Below are 16550 nucleotides of genomic sequence, written 5' to 3'. Positions count from 1 at the left end.
GAGGGTTGCTGTGGGGAGAGGGGTTGTGGGAAGGGGGGTGGGGTTATGGACATTGGGGAGGGTATGTGCTATGGTGAGTGCTGTGAAGTGTGTAAACCTAGCAATTCACATACCTGTACCCCGGAGGATAAAAATATATTATATATTTATTAAAAAAAAAGAAAACCTACAGGGGAAGCTCTCCAGGAAATGCCATGCTAAAGGGTTCTGTCCTTGGTACTACGCTCTTTCACATTTTTATCAGTAATTTGAATAAAGACCAAGAGTCACTTATCAAATTAGCAGACGACAAATTCCAGGACTTGTGAAGGTCAGATGAGATACTCTGAGAGCGGTCATGCTGTATTGTTTTAAGTCTTCACCCACTGGTGATAGTTTGAAACTCTCTTAGCAGGCTAGAACAAGCTCCAAACCAGACCCCAGAATGAAATTTACTGTGGTAAGTATCAGTTCAAAACTGAACTTCCAAAAAAGTATGAATAAAGAAAGTTCCAGATGGCAGAAGTTCACGTAAAATACACCGCACATGAGCATGGAGTTTAGAGACCCAATGGTTATGAGCCAGCAGTGAGATGGGCAGGTCTGAGTGCTTCGGGGAGACTGTGTCCCATGATGACCCGGACACACACATGACCCCATGCTGGGTTTCACTGCCCCTGCCTCCTGCAGACTCTGACCTCCTCCACACACCTCCCCCAAGTCAGATGTGGAGTCAGGCTTAACGGTGCCATGAACAGCAATGAGCCCTCAGTCAGCGTGGAAAGTAATTCAGAGAAAGCCCTCCACCATTGCTCCCAGAACGCAGTTTTTTTTTTCCACCCCCTGTAAAGATGCCCCCCTTGCCGGCAAAGCTCAGATGTGTGGCTCAGAGAAACGAGGTGTAAGGAGGTAAAAGCCTGAACCATAAGACTGTCTTCATAGGAGATGGAAGGAGCGGGGACTCGGGGGCACAGGAGTCTGAAAAGTAGACAAGGAACTACTAAGGGACAACCATGTGCGTTCCTCGATAAAAATCCCTTCCCTCAAATTGCACTTTGATGTTAGTAGTTGTATTTTCTCACCTTTGTGAAACTTCAGAACCTTCTGGCCAAAGACAACAAGACGTCAGCCAAGTTTTCATTTTGGAGAGAAAGTAAGAGCTGTTTCTCTGTGCCTTCCAGCAATATGATGAGTCTGCCGTCAAGACTCCAGCACGGCAGAGGCTCATTCACAATTGTAGGAAAATGACAATTAAATAAAATACTAACGCCAGCACGCAGTCATCACAGCCGGCGGACTGTCCCTGGAGGCTACTTCCTGCTTCCTGTGGATTCGCCGTGGTCTCAGTACGTGTGATACCCTCTACTGTCTGACCATTCTAGCACTCTTCCTTTTAAGCTCAGAAAACCAAGTTTAAGGTGAGGATCAAAAGAAGAAAATCAAACCACCCACATACTGGGTCCAAAGGGAACCCCACGTGGGTCTAAGACAGTTGCCTGCTTTCGAGACCTTGCAATTAAGTGAGAATATGAGTTGTAAATGCTAAAAATACAAGCCAGTAAATCATATTTTACAAATAAGTTCTTGGCAGCCTGAATTTTCAGTCTCTAGGTATACCGCTGTCTTGACACAAAAAATACTTAGACCTAGCTAACATCTGGATTGTGAAACAAGGCTACTTGCAAAATTTGTCAGCTGGTAAAACCTCTTCCAGGCCTAAAGATTTCTTTTTTTTTTAATTTGCAAATATAAATTTTATAAATTTTGGAATGAAAACGCCATGCTTTCAAAATAATGCATGCTAAGGAAAGGTTGCCTGACGCTTCTAGAAGTTAGGTTTCTCTGTTTGGCCGTGTGATCTCCCTGAAGCTTTCGAGGTGAGCTCTCTCGAACCATCCAAACACAGCCATCATCAAAGTAAAGCAAAAGGGTTTCGACTGCATCTCACGTCCTATAGGCAGAAAATATACCATTTCATTCAATAAGTTCAACCATACATACGAAGACAGGTTTTGCAGGATGTTTAATTTATTTGTACGTATTTGCCAAGAAGCATTCAGTCTTGCTAGCGTCAACTCATGGAAGAAGGAATGGAGATGAGAATGAGTTTCGGCCCCTTCTTTGTGAAGTTGGTCCCGAGTCTGGCAAAGCCTGCTCTCTCCTATCACCCCCACCACGCAGACCCGGGCTGTCAACAGCCAGTGTGACCCTATGCACACGGTCAGCACCTCGAGAGTCTGCACCAGTCTGAGATCTTCTCATCAGAGCACAAAACCAGACGCCGCTTGGAGGACATCTGATAACCCGTGGGTCAGTGGGAAGCTCTACAAGGAAGCAGAAGAGGGGGCTGCATCGGAAAAGTGGAAGCAGGGGGGTTCCCTACCTTTGTCTCCCAGACCCTGAGGCCGCCTTTGAGAGGACTCGGCTCCGCAGTCCTGAACACAGTCCCCTCCTCCCCGACCGCTGCCTCCAGCGGAGTCACGCACAGGCCATGCCCCAAGTGCAGGCCACAGCGGTGTCAACAACGCTATTTTGGTCCCAACCCCAGATCGCTGTGGTTAGATCACTTCCCTTCTTCGGACCCCAGGCCCTGCTCTCTGGCCCCTACTAGGGAAATAAGTTGCCACCAGATAAACTGGGAAAAACTGCTGAGTTCCCTGAGACAGAAAGAGTAGATATGCAAATATATCATGTACTGAGCGCAGCTGACAAAATGCACGAGGGCTGGCGGCAGGGGTCAGAAGGAGGGACGCGCAGAAACCCCGTGCTCTCCGTGGGCCTCAAAGAAGGTGAGAGCTCAAAACGACGCGCCCAGCGCCCTGTCCCCACTCCATAAGACAGTCCACGGGCCACTCGTAGTAGCAGCTCTGAGACGCCCAGAGCCATCCAGAGAAGAGAGTAGACGCATTGTTTCGCTTGAAATCGCACTGCAAATTTGCAGTTTTTAGACACTCTTTGGGGCTGGACACTCAGCGTTCCTCCTTCTGGAGGACCAGTCGAAACTAGGCCCACGCTACCTGGACACCTCACCCTGTCCTCTAGCTCCTCTTCCCCACAACCCTGGTGACCTTCCACAGCGGAAAAGAGGAGCCCGGCGTCAAAAGGGTCTCACAGACTTGAAGGAGTTGCTTACTTTTCTCTAACTAAAAATGGCCTTTTTTCTAAACACATTTTGGAACACACTGATAGAGCACGGAGAGACTCAAAGTTTTGCCACCAGCCCCTTCTACATCTGCTGTGATAAATGAGCCTCCCGAATCTCAAAGCTTCCCTATAGAATGCAAAGAGCGCTCGACGCTAATACGCTAACTCATTTTCTCCGCTGTGTATTGGAAGGAGGGGCGAGCATCACTGCTGGAGTATCTACCAGATACTGGGCTGCTGGCATTTTAATTCAAGTACCTTCGCCATCAATGTGTGAGGCAGAGGTGTGATGACAGGGAGGGGAACCTGGGGCTCCCCAGAGAGGACAACTGTACCTCCCAGCATTCAACAGATACAAATGCTTCTTGAACATTCTTTGGGCCAAGCAAACCCTATCTCATGGCCAGATCCCACCTGCAGGCCAGACCCATACAGACCAGCTGTTACCCATGAATAAATAAGACATGATTCCTGAAGGGCAAGGTCAAAATTTTCATTGCCATCTCTCTGCTCCCGGTGGGGCTCCTTTCAACAGCCTCTGCTGTTTTGAGGGTCTGCAGATTGAAAATGGGATGCAGACACCAAGAAAGGGATCCAGCGCACATCCACAACAAAGGCCTGGTTGTTCTCCATCACTGAAATTCTGCCTTTATCCTGAGCGTGCTCGGTGATCTTTGGTGCAGAACTCAAGCTCCGGGTACCACCGTTTTTCCGTTGGGAAAGAAAGCGTGGAGAGCTCCCACAGCAGAGTGAGGGCCTGAGTGGGCGTTTTCAGAACACTCTTAAGTGAAATGTTCCAGAGAGTGTGTTTCATCTGAAACATGAGCCACTTAGAAAATGCAAAATTCTGTATCTATGTGGGTCTTCTTGCTTCCTTATCAAGCTTCCACCAGATCCCAAAGGGAGCTAAGGGATGAGTAGCACTCAGCATGGTGGGCACAGAGCTGAAGCTGCCGGGGAACGGGGGTCACAGGCCTGCTGGCCTCCTGCTCACCTCTGTGCCATATCCCATCTACCTCAATTCACCACACCTACCCACGACAAGCACAGGCTCCTTGTCTGCCCCTTGCCCTCCACCAAGTCTGGCTCTAGAACTCTCTAGCTCAGCAAATGGTGCAAGGCCTCCCAAAGCGCTTGCTCCCTACTGTCTACACTGCCATCGTCCAGCTGTCAACGCGAACTCCTACGTGCCTCTCAGATCCCTCCCTCCCCCCTCTCGACCACGACCTCGGATCTGCCTTCCCTTCTGCCCCCCGGGATTACTATCGGTGGCCCATGTCCAATCCTTTCTCCACGCTGCCCCCAGAGCGATCTTTCTACAAGCAGAATCTTGCTTGGAAATCCGCCCCTCCCAGCCTCGCCACTGCCTGCAGGACCCGTGCTGGCCCAGCCTGCCCCCCTGTTTGCACCCCACCTCACTTCCCAGCCTGATGTGCGCTGCAGGTGGCCAGTACCATGGGCGCTCGCCTCCATGCCGTGGCCACATTGCTCCTTCCGCTGGCGACCTCTTCCTCGTGCGTTCACGAGGCCAGGCCCACACACCCTTCGAAATACCCTCGTCCTTCTCCAGAACACCTTCTCCGTGCCCCGCCTTTCATATCTGGATGGACGCCCCATGGTACATATTTTCAGGATGCCTTCTGTGTCTGCATTTCTCACTTCTTACCACGTTGGGTTTAAATTATCTATAGATGTGGGTGCTGTGACCACACCGAGCTCGGAGCGCCCCAGCAGCAAAAGCCATTTTGCTTCAATAAAACCAACCTCTTGCACAGGCCCTCGCACACAGTGGGCACTCAATAAACACTGACTGAATTGGCCAATCTTCACATCACATCTACCTCTCCAGCTAAAATATGTAAATATATATGGACAGAGCAAGGTGAAGGTTGGGCATCGAGAGAATTCACGTCCCCTTTGCTTTCTCCAAAGTCCTGACCAAATCTACTATTGCCAGGATAGGGTGCCCCCTCCTACCCATGCCTCTGCGCCCCCACACTAACCGTCCCCCTCCCCGGGTCTCCTGCTCTCCGGAAAACCTTCTTCTTTCGGACTCTGCCAGTTGCTTCCGTCATCCCAGCCCTTCGCCAGATCAGCAAACACACCGGAGCTGGTCCAGGTATGACGGGGAGAGGCCTGAGCCCAGACTCCGTTGTCTCCTTCTTGGTGTTCTGGGACCTTGCATGTAAACACAGTCTTCCGTCCTCTCCTACGGGGCTTCCGGTTAGGAACCGCAAGGGCTTATTCCAGCTTTAAAGGGCAAGAAATGGAGGCCTCGCCCAGAGAGGGAACTGGCTGGAAGTAATTCATGCAGGCCTAGGATTAGAAGCAGGGTCTCCCTCGTCCCTGACCGGTATATAATAACTTCTTCAATTGCTCTGAAAAGGAAAACCGTGGGATTATTTTGCGGAAGGAAAAAAAAAAAATAGGCCTCGAGAAGCTGTAGCCACACTTCCAACAAGCTTCATTCAGAGGGCACTGTAACTTACATAAATGATTTCCTATTACACCGCAATTGTCACTGCAACATGACAGTCCTGCAGTTTCCTTGAAGTGTTCTCTTTGTTGTTTTTCTGTACAGATCCCCCAGAAAGAGGAATCAAATATGGTCCGAGCAGCAAAACAAATCACACGACACCGGCAGACCCAGATCCCACTTCTTCCTGGCTCCTCTGGAGAAGGACCAAAGAGAAGGCAGTGAATGAACCCCCTGGGCCTGAGCCCTTTTCCACCTGCCCTCTTCCCAGAGCTCTCCCGTGTCCCTGCAAATAGGATTCCTTTTCAAAAAAAAAAAAAAAAAAAAATGAAAGCCAACAGTTTATGAAGAAGAAATGAAGTGGCAATTTCCCAGCATGGCTGGGAATCACTATGAGCTGTTGCCAGGGTTTTCCTTTCAAAGGGTGACTGCCGCACTTCTCCAAAGTCAAGAGTGACAGAGCTCTAGGGCTTGACTTACAACTGCTTCATCATAGCAAGATATTTTTAATTTAAAACTCACGGCAGTTGGGTTCGAACTCAGCTGGGACTTGATTTACTGCTAATTCATTTTTCCGATTCCTATAATTCTAAACTCAGTCACCAAACAGTTTAATGCTGATAGAATCGCCAGCGCAGTGCTTCATGAATGGGCGTCAGGGGAATTTTGTTGGTAAGTGTGTGTTAGCAACTGTTACTCACTTTGGAAAGGAGCACGGTGCTCGGGCAAAGCATGGCCAGGGCCTTGTAATTGGGCACACAAGTCACCAGCCTGTGTCCCCCCGGTGATCCAAATCCAAACACCATTGGGGTGATAGCCCACACCCACCCCAACTCTATCTCTCTCTCTCTCTCTCTCTCTCTCACACACACACACACACACACACCACTATCTTTGTAAAATGAGTCTCAGCCATTGAAATGCTGCTCGTGGGAAATGCCTAACTCTGCTCTCTGGGTCACTACCCAGTGGTGGAAACCATGGGTTTATAGTCTAATTAGAAACCTTCAGCCTCTCTGGAGCAGCAGAATTTCTTCCTCAAGAGAAAGTATTTTGTTTCAACTATCCAAACTTCAGGGCATTACGTCTTAATAACTCAAGCCTTCTTCATGAATGTGGAACACTTATCTTTGGCAGTAATAGTGAGGTCTCCTCTTGAATAAACATAGCCGAGAAAGCAATATAGAAGGTGAATGTCATCACTCACATATTTTACAAACATCCATCTCGATCTGTTACATCCAACCAGAAAGTGCTCCTTGTTGGAAATATTTCCGCAAACCTGTTGGAGCCACCATCACTGAGCTTCTTAAAACAGTCCCTTTAGAGAACATAAATCTAAAGGCTCAATGGTCACCATCATCTCATAACAACTCACAGCCATTTCTGGGATTCTCAAAAGCAAAGTAAGAACTGGGAGAAGGCAGTCCCTTTGAAAGCTGGACCCCACAAGTACCCCTGTGTAACAGTTTAGTACACTCATTTCCCTGTTTCTCCTCCTCCGGACCAAACCTGAAAGCTCTCACTCAAGGGCCAACGTCTCCCTAAATACCTTTTACTCAACACCTGTTCCTGGGTTGGCTTCAACACTCAACCAAACAAGCTGAAAAATGGCTGGTGAAGAATAATTAAACAGTGTCTCTACAGCAGGACCCCTTTGCCTTCAGTGTACATCTTAAATCTCTAAGAGGAGAAGAGAGCATAAGGTGTTTGCAAGATGTACTCGGCCATGGATGCTTTCTCCATGGAGGGACTGGTCTTCGGGATGCTTTGGGAAATGCAATTCGGTCTTCCCTCCCAGTCTCCCAGCACCAAAACCCACAATGGGTTTTCTATGGAAAGCAAGAGCTCAGTTCCATGTGCATCATGTCAACAGACCACCTGTCCCCAAACCACCATCACTCAGGACATTCTAAAGTGCCTGATGGATTCAGCTTGCCCTCCTCTTCATTGGTCTTCTCCTCTGTAACAGCCACCTGCCTTGATGTAGCTCCAACCCTGCCCCGGCCAGAGCGCAGGCGCTTAACAGAGGAGCAGGTTCACATGCCCCGAGTTCTCTTCTTTACAGGCCACTCGTCCCTGCTTCTCCTGCTCCGTTTACTCATCCTGTTTACTCAGCAAATATTTATTGCTTGCTCCTAGTATGATGGGCCCTAGGTGGGGCACCAAGCACACAAGAAGAGTGAGAAATGGTCCCTCTCGTCTACAGACATAAGGAAATAAATAATTTCAACGCCATTGTCATCATCCCCACCGCCCACAGCAGCTTCTTTACCATTATTATAAAGTATGAATTAAGTTCTGATTACACGGGAGACACGTCCACCAGAGGCTAGTCCTGCCCCTGGGAGCTGAGAATCTCAGGCAGCCACGCGAACGCAGACCCACGTCTCGAAGTCCGTGAGTTGCTCACATCGATCGGCAGTTAAAGGCAAGTGCATCTGGGGAAGAGAGACAGGGGTCTGTATCTAATGGTGAAGAGAGCTTGGGGGGGGGGGTGGCTAACAGGCACAGCATAGCCATCAGTCCTTTGTTCCATCTGACCCTGGGGCAGTGGGGGTGGAGTAGGACTGAAGCACGTATGTTGTAAAAAGGGAGGGGTGCTGGCTGGAGGCAATGACTTAAGCCAAGTACTTTATGCAAAAATGCCCCCTTTGGGGCACCTGGGTGGCTCAGTGGGCTATGCCTCTGGTTTCAGCTCAGGTCATGATCTCAGGGTCCTGGGATCGAGTCCCGCATCGTGCTCTCTGCTCAGCAGGGAGCCTGCTTCCCCCTTTCTCTCTGCCTGCCTCTCTGCCTCCTTGTGATCTCTTCCTCTTTCAAATAAATAAATAAAATCTTTTTAAAAAATGCCCCCGTTGGTCTTATAGTTCGATGCTTACAATATTTCTTAAAATGAGGAGAGAGTCAAAGGTCCTTTCTCTCAGGCAGCCCTGCCCTTCAGCCAACGCAAACAGAAATGTCTGAGATACCCACACACCGCCGAGTGGAAGGCACTCCTTTGTTTAATAAGCTCTAAAAGTTAGGAAAGCCTCTTAAAACCTAACAGGAACCTGTTCTTAATGCGGCTTCTCCCAGGGGCTTCAATTAGGTAACCCAGAGTGCGGTTGGCTATCGCGGCCACGGAATCGTGACTTCTGAGGCCTGAATGATGCCGTCTTACAGCAGCCTGCTCCAGCTCCCTATCTGGTTCCGTCTGAAGAACGCTATGTGTCTTATAAGGAACCCATGACCCCAGATCCCTAATTGATGCACCTGCCCAGACCTTCCCTGAAAGCCCAACCTCACCTCCAGTTCTGGTCTTCGGCCCCTTGTCCCACTTCTAACCTGAGTGGCCCCAGGAACACCACACACTATTCCTAAAGTTCTCAAAGCCTTTCTTCCTTGAGGGTAAAGGCCAGGCTCCAGCAGGTCCATGGTGAGGGGAGCCACAGAAGAAGCCCCAGGCTGTGGGCCAGACCTTGGACAGCTCTGGCTTGAGCTAGCATCACATCCCAGAAGGGAAGGGGACTTCCTGCCTCATGGGGGAATGGTGCCCAAGGACCCGCAGCTCACAAGAAGGACCCAGCACAGACGCTGGCCGTGCCTGCCCTCCAGACTCTTGGGAGACTGGGTCCCCATCAGGCTCCTCTAGGGAAGGACCCACCAGCTGTGCTTCCTCGGGAAGCTCTAGCGAGCCCAGGAACACATTCTTTGTACTCTTTGTACATTTGTGGTTTCCGTTTCTTCTCTCCTTCTCCCCCCTTTCCCTTCACTCTTGCTGTCCTGGGATTTCACCCCTCAACAAATGTTCCCACATCAGCCTCTGTCTCGGGCTCTGCTTTCTAGGGAGCCCAGGCCAGGATGGGAGTGGGGGCAGACAGACCAAAAGTGCAAGGCCCTGGGCTCCTCCATAGCCTTGGCCAGAGCGGTCCTGTGTGTTAGACTCCCATACACAAGTCCATTTGAGTAAAGAGCGCCACTGCATACGTATTTTTAAAATCACTGCTCTAGACCAACCCCCACATTTTGTCAATAGTGATACTGAAACATAAGGTGATTTTTCCTAAGACCTCTTAGCTGGTAAGTGACAGAGCAGGGAACATCTGCATCTTTTTGTCTAAAACTGAACTTTTCCCACAACACCAGTGCTTTTTAACCAGGGAAACATACTAGAACTATCTAGAAAACTGAGAAAATATACACTTGCCTGGACCTCATTCCTGCCTGAGGATGTCCCTGTTATCTTGGAAGGACAAAGGGCAAACACTGAGCCTGGAGTTGGACTATCTGCCCACCAGGCTAAATTCTGTTTGAAACCCTAGTATCTACGTAGTCACCAGAACTTGGTGCTTCATGTGTAGAGCGTGAACGCCCTGCTGAAATTTTCACTGTAGAATCCATCCCTTTATTCAGTTAAGAATAGAAAAATGGGGGTGCCTGGGTGGCTCAGTGGGTTAAGCCATTGCCTTCAGCTCAGGTCATGATCTCAGGGTCCTGAGATCGAATCCCGCATTGGACTCTCTGCTCAGCAGGGAGCCTGCTTCCCTCTCTCTCTGCCTGCCTCTCTGCCTACTTGTGATCTCTCTCTGTCAAATAAATAAATAAAATATTTAAAAAAAAAAAAAAAGAATAGAAAAATGGGATGCTTGGTCTTAGGCCAGGCTTTCTTGGTGGATTCTCAGGGCCACAACACAGTACCTCTCCCTGTCATGCTTTTACAATCCCAGTTAGTGTGCTTAAAGGCTCTGAGAAGTGCCGCAACAAAAAACTCTAGCTTTGCTTTACACCCTCAGGGTTTCTCCAACTTTAGCCATGGGAACTTCTTGTGTCTGCCACACCTACTCACTCCCACAGAACACACTTCGGGAAATTCTGCTCCATTTTAGGTTAACCTTCAGGAAGCAGGTCTGAGACGGAGAGGGAAAAAATGAACTCTTAACTATGTCTGCAAAGTTAGCTGACAAGCTCCGCAGGCCGGTTCAATTACACGTCCCTGTGGCTGCTGCCCTGACATGCCCTCCTCTCACTGTCTCCTCCCGCCAAAAGAGGGGAAACGGTCAGCCAAGTCTGCTTTGCTTACTTTCCCTCTTCTTGGGAAGAAGCCAAGGAATGGTTTGTTTGGCCTCTAACTCTAGACCCCACACCACCATTAGGGACATCCAGCCGTACCCGAATGAGACAAGTTCAACGAGTATGTCAGATGTAAAGCTGATCTTGAGCTGCCATGGCTTTCCTTTCTTAAGGTCCTGGCACCCTCTTCCTCCACGGCTTCTCTCCGCGTGCGTCCTAATGAAAATACTCTTTCCCGGAAGACCTCAGAATTGATTCCACTCATCTCCGTTCAGTGCATTGACTGCAGAGACGACATCCTCTTAGCTAGCGATCTGTTTTGTGTTGGAGGGACAAAACATTCCAAAATCCAATTTGCTGCTGCGAATCCTGGTTCCTGGCGAAGGGACCGTGGCGAGGGAGGGGCCATTCAGGCTCAGCTGGCAACGAGAAGGCACCCAAGGCTTCCGTGCTCCTGCTGGTGCAGGTCTGAGCAGAACTCCCCATCCGCCAGTTTCAGCCACTCCTACCGGTGCGCCAGAGGGGAGGTGATGAAATGCCCCCCTGCTGGCCCCCTCACGTTTGGCAGAAACTCCCACTCACCTTGCAGCACAGAGGAGAAGCCAAAGAAAGCGTAGAATAAAACTTTGTCTTTGGAGGAAAAAAACTAACCAAACAACTAACCGCAAGAGTATCACCTGTGGCTTTTCCCTAAAATGTTAAGGCTGGAGAGACTGAGTCAGGCAGCTGAGGCAAGGCTTTGGGATGGGACAGCGCCCAACCAGGTCTACGGGCTCCATTAGGGTCTCCCAGCCTCCACCGCTCAGAATCCGAATGTCATTCCTAACTCAGTGCTCCATGCACACTAGGTGCATGGGATGACTTTAGCCACGTGCAGCCGTTGGCACCAAGCTCCCATGAATCTCTGCTCCCACTACTATATGGCCCAGGTGCCCAGTATGGCAGGCAAAGGCTCCTTCCCTGGCTTTGGAAGATTCTCTGGCTTCCAAAATCTTCATCCCAAGGGCTAATGAGTGAATGAACCAACAAGCCCCTACCGTGGGCATCCTTCCCCAAGAGCTAAGAGACCACCGGCCATAGAGTGTCCTGGACCTTTGGGCATCCCGTCTCAGTCCCTATATAATCAAAATGAGGATCGACAGTCCCCGCCTTGCTGGACGGTCTGAAGGATTTAGTGAAAGCGGTGTCTTCATACACCAGCAGATCTGAAGCTGTTACTAGAGAGAACCAGATTGCAACCAGTGCAAGACTCAGAGCCTCATAGAGTCAAAAGCACAGAGGTCGGTACTCATTCCCTCCTCCTTAGTTTTCCCCAGGGGGAGGTGGGCGTTGCCAAAAGAGGCAAGGGTCACCCTCGGGAACTGAGTACTCCGCTAGAACCATCCATGCACTTTCTCCACTCACCAACAGTCCAAGATAAGGCGGTCCCACTCGATGAATGGGAATCGAGAGTGGAAGAAAAAAAGAGATTCACGTGGGGTCACAGACGCGTCCCAGGGAGAAGCCACATATCCCTACTTCCTCTCCCACAAACCTCCGCAGCGGGCAACAAGTTCCTCACAGATCTCCCAACCAGGCAGACGGCACTGCAGGAAGGAGGGAGGCCAGTCTGCTTCGGGCTGAGGTGTGGCTTTAGCCCCCACTGACCCTACGGTCCTCAACAAAGCCCTCCGCCGTGGACACTTCCGTTTGCTCACGCGGGAAATGGGAATAATTCAGTAAGTGCCTCTCGGGGAGGTTAGGTGGAGGATAGGGGCCAACCTGCATAAACCACTCAAGTGAAGGCTCATCCAAGTCAGTAGCTAAGGAACTACCCGCCACCACCATCATCTCTGACGATGGCTCCTTTCCATTCCGCAACTTGCACCAGGCAAATACTAATGTCCACACGGCCTCTTCCCTGGCGAGGCTGATGCCACGTGACCATCAGCACCGGGGTGTGGGGGCTGGCACAGGCTCTCGCCGGGATCCAGGAAGTTTTTCTCCCAAGCTGCTTCACACCAAGCAGAGCAGCAGCCTCCTCCTTCTGGAACAAGGCCTCTGCTCTGGGAATTAGGACCGCCTGCCTGCTCTGGCTTTTAAAACCCATCTCTGGCCACTTAGCAGCAGAGCCCCCTTCAGTGTCCCTGCTGACTCCACCTTCCTGCCACAACTGGGGTGCCACAGCCTGGGCAGTGAAGAGAGAGGCAAGAGTGAGTAAGTCTGGACAGAGGGCATCGGGCAGGAGGTCAGGAGCAGGGGGGGCCGGCAGAGATAGCGTCTGCAGGACTCCGCATGGGCCAGGCATTGCTCAGGGGAGCCTATAGGGCAATTACCCTAATCATGTGCATCTCCCAAACAGCCGTGTGATTTATTAGCGCGACGTCTTTTTAAAATGCCGCTCTTAAATATAAATAACACTTAATCATCCAGCTGTCTTTAAATTCATGTTATATTGATTTCTTGGAGTGCCACAAATTTGAGGGCGAATGGGCTGTCGGATGTGCACACAAGGCTAAGAGGTGAATTAGGAAGTTGCAGGGGGCCAGGAAGGGGGGACAGGAACATACAGAGGAAGCAGAAAGGGGGTATCAGGCGGAAGGGAATGAGCCCTGCTCTACCGCCCCGGGGTCTGAAAAGGCGTCATGCATATCGCTGGGCGCTGGACACAAACAAGGAGAGGAGAGTGGACCCTAGGAGACGACGGCACATCAGACTCATCACAGCATGGGTCACCCCGCCCATCACCGAGCCACTCCAACAGGTCTCTGAGGTGGCATTGTCTCTGCAGTGCCTTCTCCCAGCGAGGATGGGGAGAAGCGGCTAAGAAATGCCCCCTAGCTGGCTCGGAGGAGAGATTGGCTGCTGTTTCTTTGCATCAAAGCCTGGCGATAACTAGGAGCTAAGAGCTGTTCATCACCCCGCCCCCTCAGCTCTTTCCCCACTTCGGGACGGCTGCCTCCCTAGAAAGCCCCCACTCAATTCCCGGCAGCCCTCGTTGTGATTACAAGGAGCAGGAGGCCGAGTGTGGGCAGACTCTGCCTTGCAGATCTCCCTGTCTGCAGGAAGCAGCAGCAGCCATGGAGAGGAGCCGAGGAGAAAGGAAACAAGTCGGCGGCCTCAGATGCCTCTGGAAATGTGCGCAGGCATGGCTGGGCACCCCGGAGGAAGGCTGGGGAGGACAGAGGCGAGCCTGCAAGTGAGTACCAGATTGGGCCAGAAGGAACAGGGCTCGTGGGCAGCCCACGCTCATTGGGGAGCCCCGAGAGCACAGCCCTGCAGCGGCGAGGGGCTGCTGGAAAGAAGCACTCCAGGTTGGGGCTTTTCTAGTCCGACTCCCCTCCGCGAGCGAAGACCCTAGAGAACTTAAAAGGAAGGCCACAGAGGGGTGGTAGAGAGAGAGTGTGACAACGTGACATGCTCCAGGGCTCAGCAACAGAGCCAGGGAAAAAATTAGATGATGTACACCCAGCCTTACACAGATGTTAATTAACGCCTGCTTTGCCCTAGAAACCAAATTGGTGCCTAATGCTAAGTGAAGAAAGTGTGGGGATTTTTTGGACCCAGGTTTAAAAATGTTTAGCTTATAACCAGCATCGTGACTGCTGGCTTTGCATTAAAATGATGGCTCCTCACGCCACTGGATAGAGAGGGAAGCAGAGAAGGGAGCAGAGGTCTGTGTGGAAAACACACAGACAATTCAGGAAGCTCTGTACACCATCCCTTTGCCCCTTCAAGGTCCCGAGAGAGACTGTTTACCTGGGAGCCACCCACTGTGGCTGGAGCTCACTATTTCTTTGGGAAACCATGTGCTCCTCTACGCATCAGGGGGACCTCCCCGTCCACGCACTCATCGGGCATGCGTGTGGAAATGTTCTAGTTCTTCCACAGCCGGGAAGACAGAGGTGGGTCCCGCTGTCACACATTGGACCAGCCGGTCACGTTAAGCCAGGCTCTTTGAGAAAGCATGCATACATCTGGATGTGTGTGTACACACACGCCATTCTTAAAAAGAAAATGATGTGTGTCTTCCCCCTACTGGGTTCTCTCCATGGTGAAAGCTCTGCTTTAGTCCATCCACCCTTTCCAATCAATCAAAGGGCAGTTCACACAGCGCACAGCAGGAATACAATCTCCCCCCAGGGGCGTCTGCTCCTGTCCTCCCCAGCCTAGCTGAGACCTTCGCAGGAGCTGGCAAAGTTTGCAAACAGCAGGGATCCGGGTGCGGAGAAAGCCCTTTATTTCAGCACCCATCTTCAGGATTTACAGAATCAACCAAATCCTGTGCCCAACACTGAGGCCCCTTGTTCGAAAGAATGTTGACTCCTTTTCCCTCATGTTCTGGAAGACTCCCAACATATTTTTCCCACTGGTGAGTTTGTAGGACACTCTGATCACGTGATCTTGCATAAAGGGTACAAGTTCATCCCATTTCTCGCCAGGTTACCCCACAAGCTACCCCAGAAGGGACAGCCAGAGAGAAAGACAGGACCCTGCTCTATTTACGTGCAACTCCAAAATAATGTTTTACTTGGATCTCACGTTCTTCTCCCTACAACAACTGAGCCCAAAAGAATTGCTCTTTGGCCCCCAAACGGAAACTGCCACAAAGCCCTTTTGGAGCCCCAGCCACCTCCCAACTCCTCCAGAAAAAGTTTGAAAACGAGCAGCCTGTGAAATCCCAGCTGGGCAGAAAAGAAACGGAAAAGCTGTAGGAAAGTGGAACCTTGAACCCCAGGCTCCTGGAGAGTGTGATTCTACACTGTGAGGAGCAGCCTGGCCCTGGGGAACACGGGCAAACCCAAGAATGCCTGGCCTCCTTATGGTGGGGCACTGCTGCGGTGGACACTAGAGAGGGGACCCTCCTCCCTTCCAGCTCTACACCTTCCTCCGACCCCCTCCCGTTGGATTTCTCAGACACACACCTCCAAAGGCATGTGACAGGTGTTAGCCAGAGACACAGCGAAGCAGCCCCATGCTTTCCCATACAGTGTAGAGGGAACGGGAGAGAGGTGAAGGGGAGACCCAAGTCCTGTGTTCCTAAGCCCTGTGGGCTTACTGCGGCCGGGATATTGGAGATGTGAATGGATCATACCTCTTATAGAGGATCCTCCCTAGGCCAGCAACACCCGGCAATGCGATGCTGAAACCCCTTGCTGCCTGAAATCCCGGTGCATTCCCGGGGAAGCAATGCCATGCTTCAGAAAGGCGTTTGTGCTGCCTCTTACTGGGGAAACGCAGTGTCTGTTCCCTATGCACCGCCCTACAGAACTGCAGCCCCGTCTGCCTCCGTGGCCTCCTCCCTGCACGATGGGCCACCACGCTCTCCGAGCAGCTGTCCGAGTATCTGTGGGTCTGTCTCCCATGAAAACCCCAGGGTGTCCAAAGGCCACGGAGCAGAGATGACACTGGGCGGGTCTCTCCCCAAAGCTCTCCTGACTTCTCCCGTTTTGAAAACCAGCTAGAAATACCAGAGGCCGGGGAAGGGGGAAATCGCTCCCTCAGCCTCCCCCGGTGGGAGGGAGAGACGGTAATACACCAAATCCCACCCCGAAAAGTCCTGGGTGCGAGAAGTCTTGAGTCGGGAACCGCAGAGGAGAAGGAACAAGGGAAATGCCTACTCCGGCCGCGCCGCACCTACGCGGGTGTCCAGGTGGGACGTGGGCAGGTGCGTGTGCGCGGCGTGTGCCCGTGTGTGTTCGTGTGTGTGTGCGAGTGTGTGTGCGTGCGTGCAGCGGGCTTGGCTCCAGGGCAGCCGAGGACTCCCGGACCGAGCCCGGCATCTCCGCCCGCACTGCCCTCGCCCGCCCGCCCGCGGACTCCTTACCTGGAAGCGCCGCTTTTGCCTCCTTCAGCGGGAGCGCCGCATTGACACTGCAGATGGTGCCTGTGCCTCTGCCTCTCGTCCTCCTCTGAGCGT

The 16550-nt window shown here is 51.5% G+C and overlaps 1 protein-coding gene across 4 annotated transcripts in view; it reads right to left on the bottom strand.

Annotated features, from left to right (window-relative positions):
- PLXNA4 (plexin A4) overlaps window positions 1-16550 on the bottom strand; it is a 424114-nt gene extending 407564 nt beyond the window's left edge. For all 4 annotated transcript variants that reach the window (XM_032305147.1, XM_032305148.1, XM_032305149.1 and 1 more), the window contains exon 1: window positions 16458-16550. The gene's annotated coding sequence lies outside the window, so the exon portion shown is untranslated. The remainder of the gene's footprint in view (window positions 1-16457) is intronic.

Source organism: Mustela erminea, chromosome 11 (genome assembly GCF_009829155.1).
Source record: "Mustela erminea isolate mMusErm1 chromosome 11, mMusErm1.Pri, whole genome shotgun sequence".
NCBI lineage: Eukaryota > Metazoa > Chordata > Mammalia > Carnivora > Mustelidae > Mustela > Mustela erminea.
Note: the sequence above shows the minus strand (reverse complement) of the source record. Positions and strands in the feature narration are given on the sequence as shown.